At 39.4% G+C, this 5443-nt stretch overlaps 1 long non-coding RNA gene across 1 annotated transcript; it reads left to right on the forward strand.

The window, feature by feature from the left end:
• The first annotated feature begins 375 nt into the window (after nt 1-375).
• LOC123149646 (uncharacterized) lies at nt 376-2597 on the forward strand. The gene is made up of 3 exons (XR_006474805.1): nt 376-824; nt 1035-1237; nt 2148-2597. It is a non-coding gene; the product is annotated as an uncharacterized lncRNA (long non-coding RNA).
• Nucleotides 2598-5443: the final 2846 nt, after the last annotated feature.

A 5443-nucleotide genomic window follows, 5' to 3' on the forward strand; every position in this document is an offset into this window, starting at 1 on the left:
GTAGCGTGTGTGCGCTGGGGGGGGGGGCTAAAAGCAGCATTTGAATGTAGATAGTATGAGACTTAATATCGATGTTTCAATTCGGTGTATATTGTAAGATTTGAACTGAGGACCGTGCATCTATACCTATACTAATTATGGACTCCCTAATAAATTCACGTTAATTAGAAATTAGGAGCCATTCATCTGGTAGGACCGAGTTATTACGGTGTAGATCTCTCAATTTATCTTCACGTCTAAAACAGTATTTAGGAAAAAAAAGGTGAATCGAGAAGACTCCTTGCACCATAATCTTCACGTAAAGTTTGCAAGGAAAAAAATGAATCAATAGAAGATTCCTTTCATCGTAATCATCAAATAGGGTTTGCAGCGTTTTCATAATATAGATCTCCTCCTGAATCCTCTCTCTTCCTCGACATAACCAGCCACGCCGCCGCTGCCGACTTTTATAAAAAATTGATCCGGGCACGCATGAGTCGTGCGTTGGTGCCATGGGTAGCACATCCACATAAATATATCGTGCATGTTTACCCTGCGTTGTGTTTCTGGCCGGTAAGATTAATCAAGTGCATGCTTGATTAGGAGGTTTTGTACGTGTATAATTATGGCCATTGAGTCAGCCTTCTTTTTATTATTTTTGCCAAAGATTGAGCCAGCTTTCTACGTATGAATCTGGCCGGACGAACATCACGGGTTGTTCACAGGCAGATGCTGTTGTCCAGTACAATGATGATCTGGTGCGAATTTTTGATCAATCATGTCTCTCATGTGGCTGTGTTTAGCGGACGAAGAATTCAATCATGGTTACCTGTATATGCATATACGTATGTATTCTTCAATCATGGTTACCTGTATATACATATACGTATGTACCTAGCTACTAACGCATCTTACTGGAATTGATCAACTTGCTTGGGAAGTCAGCTTAGCTATGTGCACATGCGTTTGATATTCATCTCTTTCTCTCTGTCCAAAACTCTCGACCTTCTCATTATCTCTTTACTAATGTTGTTCCATCTAATGGTCTTCTCCAGCTTTTCCACGCGGATATTTGAAATGGCACCACTGTGCAGATCGGCAGATGGAGGAGCTAAGTCCTATTTTCTGGGACATACAAGACAACGGCGAGCACATCTAGCCACCGGAAACATGAGACAACTCCACAAAACAATGGCAATGTCAGCATCGTTTAATCCAGCGACGGCATCTTTGCAAATGTCGTTGGTACACACATCAGGTATTTTTGTCCCCAATAGATGTACTCTTTTCTTTATTAGTGAAACACGTTGTGTATTACACGCATGCCTGATGGCTATGTATTTATGTACTGATGAGTTCATTGGACAGGTATTTTCTTAAAGATCGTTACATTTTCCATTAAATCTTTCTCTTTGTTAGTTTCTTTCCAAGATAATTGTGTGGTTGATTGCTTGACCAAAGCATTTAAAGCTGGAAACTAAATAAGAGTTCCGAACTATTCTGTCTGTTCAATAATATAAGAGCTTTTTTGACATTGACCATCATTTAGGTAATATATTTTGTAGTTGGGCACTTGACCATCAGAACATATACATGGAAAATTGTGCACGTCCTTCCAATAAATAAGAAATGAAAACTATAGAATAAATAAATTAATTTCCATGTGATGCACCTTCCAGATTTATATGTCAACTCATCGACATGTCAATACATAAGTTGGAAGACAAACAGTATGTATATATTGTTCTTTTATTCCTTCAGTGTCAGAATTTGATTATATATTATTGGAAGTGAAGGCAGGTAAAGTTAATTATTTACTGACCTAATGATGTGGTAAGAAATTCTGCAACTCAAATTTAGTTTTATGGCCATATTTAGGGTTTATATATTACAAAAGATTATATAAGTATTATCACGTCTCATATGACTAATATAATTTACTGTTTCTTTTTGCCATTGAAAGATGCTTGGGGTCATTATTTTAAATGCAAAATCTTCAAATAATAAAATCGTTTTTCTATTTACTAATTGAAGGTACCATACAAACACCCATATTATCCTATAAAAATAATAACCTGAATATCTAAATTCTGTGGTTGGGATCAAGCAAGTACCGTAGATTTAGTTTGTTTGAGTCCTAAAAGCTTACGTTACATATTCCATTGTAGATGCTTCAGTTGTCGAATCATTGGTTTAGGCCCAAGACTCACCTCACAAAATAAAGATCAAGTCAAAATGTCTCAGGCACCGACCTGATGACGACGTCCCATGGTCCCAGCTTTTTTACATATTGGACATTACATGGTGTTCCATGTCTCTCATCAAGATACATCAATGATCATTGTGGGCATGGTGTGTGGATTTCTAAAACAATAATTTTTGAACTAGAGGGTTTCTACTGAAGATGTTTTGCAGCAGGAACAAACAGAAACACAAATTGGTGATGGACAAATGGTCGTTTACATGTTCAGTTTATTTGCAGGACATGTTACGTGCGTCATCTCAATGTCATAACACAATTATGTGGAGTATTTTCTTTTTGCACCATTTGCGACCCATTGATGCCTGACATATATGCATGTATGTACTTATATATCGTATAAATTGCATGTAACAGTTTTTGCTCTGATGTGTGGCCTATGGTTTTCTAGCAATGATATATTACTAATGATATGATCCCTTTTCAATATATCATTTTTAATGTATGAAATACATTCAAACTCAAGTTCACAAAAAAGTATTGCATTGGAAAACATATACAAGACACATATCCATCTAGATTATCTAATGGTCAAATCACATGCATATATATGGAATTACCGATTTCTTAGATTTCATATACATATAAATGGTACAAATAAAATAAATTACATAGATTTAATTTAATGAAGGGCACCAACCCTGAGGTATGTATTTGATTTACACATATGCTGTAGCGATTTTCTGCACGTTAATGTTCATATAATTACATCTACCTCATATTCTATATTTTGCTTTTATCTACAATTTTGTCCTGGCTTTTGTAGTTGTGCTAGCCTTCGCAACAATTTGAGACACGGGTCATGTGTCCTAAACTTAGCTATGTCAAAGGTAGACATGACTGAGACATGCTCTAAGTATGCATGCATCTCTATATGTCCATTAAAAAGTCAAAATAAATACATCATAAAAAGAGAAATACAAGACTATACATAGTAGTGACAAGATGTCAAGTTACGTAGGAATCATTGGAATATCAATATTAAAGTCAGTGTTAATTGGAGTCCAACAAATGAAAAGTCCACGAGAATGTATAACCATGAGACAATTTTTTAAATGCATTATTCTTTATTACCCTTCCGTGGACCAATACTAATTATTTGGTACCAATATTCCAAAATTATATTACTGCATGTTTACAAATATTACCTAAAACTAGAAGAACTATTGTTCAAATACTAATTTTGTGGTCTTTAAATTGCAGGCCCGTGCAAGTGCACGGGTTGACGACTAGTATGGGTAATTATTTCGAATTCGTGCCATACTAGGTTTCGAAAAATTGACATTGACTCGATTTGTTGTGCTATTTTGTAGGTCATATGTGTTAATCATATACATATGAATTTGTATTAAAAATGTAGCATGGATACAGTGAAATGTGAAATCCACGTTAAAATTGGAGATCGCTATGTGACACACACTCTAATTCAAATAACTAATTATGTGACACACACTCTAATCCACGTTAGCGTGGATACCGTTTCGATTTTTTTCAAATAACTCCTCATTAATTAATTTATAGTATCTTGTTCCGAATGACTAATTATTGAAAGGAAAACACGGGCATGGTAATACATACAGATTCGTTTGCAAATGAAAGAAGATTCGTTTCCATTCTCAAATGTAGGCGCACCAGGCAGACCAGGGTCGTGTCGTGGTGGTCGCGTGTGTCGGACGAACGCTTAGCACCCAGCCATACACCCCCCCTCTGTCCCCCCCCCCCCCAAAAAAAGGACGACGACAAAATAAGTTCGCGCTTCCATGTTTCGGATTGAAATATCTGGCGGCCCCAATTCCAGCCCTGCAAAATCTCCCTTCCCCATCGTCCCCTTCCGCGCCCAGATTGCTCAAATCCCTAATTCGCCGCCAACCCAAGCAAAGTTAGAATCGCCCCTCGTCTTGTCTCTTTCCCCACCTTTGTGCCGAACGACGACGACGACGGTCGCGCTTCACCACCGCACCGGAGCTACCTCATCTACGCCCTCATCCACCACACCGGGTAGTCCACCGACAACGTTGGCCGCCGCAACCGACATGCCCCACATACACCGACTTCCACCGCATCAGGTGCGCTTCACCGACGCCGTCTCCCAGCTCACTAGGGCTACTTCACCGAGCACATCGTCGCGCCTCCGCCCCTCAAGGCCGCTGGGGCATCACCAACAGTCTCGTCCACCGCATCATAGCGCTCCGCTGCCACTCAAGATCTGCATCCGTGCACGGCCAGCCAACGCCAGTGCATCACCCTCAACGGCTCTGAAGTGACCCGCACTCTAGCTAGGCGAGCATGCCCAAACGCCGGCCCAAACTAGGTATCCACACATCACTCCCTTGTGCACTGTTCCGATGATGTTTGGATATCCTTTCACTGCTCTCTTAGGTTACACGCCTATCCAACTCTGACTTTAACTCTTATTTCTTCTGGAGATATCATCTGAAACAAGAAAATTCATTTTTTAGTGAAGCATGACGGCGCTACGGGATATGGTACACATCCTGCACACCCATATAACCTTGTAAGTATCTGTCCTCTGGTACAACAGGAAGGTCGATTCCTCTTGTTTGATCAGCCATTCGTCGTGTCAAAAATGCATAGTGGGATGCAAGGAGCACAAGGCATGCACATCCAAGAAAGTGGTAACATGGACTTGTACATGGAACATCCCAAGCGCAAGCAGAGCTGCAGTGAGCCTGTACAATGAGCTAGCATAAGTCCCTGCATTTCATTTAATTCGTACTTGCATTCGTGTATGATTTGTGTGCAGTGGCGGATCCACGAATTCAAGTTACCAGGGGCGAACATTTAACTTAAAAATACTAAGGCACTTGCACTCTGGAAATCAACATAACTTGAGAAATGGGAAGCTACATGCACTTTGAAAACCAGCTAATGATCCAAAGTAGTTCAGATTATAAACACTAAATGATGCAAGCACCAGAAAACACAAAATGCAACATGGTGTACAAGGACTACATACATGGTCTGTACCTGCTTGAATTATTCATTCTCTGGCTGAAAATATCAAAGTGTAATTGCACTTATAACCACTGCGCAAACTGCATATCAATAATCTATCCTGCACAAGTATGCCAATAGTTTCAAACAATAGATTAGAAAAGTATTTATGCTATGTTGTCATGATACGGGGACTTTCTGGTAGATGGCCTCGACGTTTCCTCAAGCCATGAAAATACACTATAATTT

Source organism: Triticum aestivum, chromosome 1A (genome assembly GCF_018294505.1).
Source record: "Triticum aestivum cultivar Chinese Spring chromosome 1A, IWGSC CS RefSeq v2.1, whole genome shotgun sequence".
Lineage (NCBI taxonomy): Eukaryota > Viridiplantae > Streptophyta > Magnoliopsida > Poales > Poaceae > Triticum > Triticum aestivum.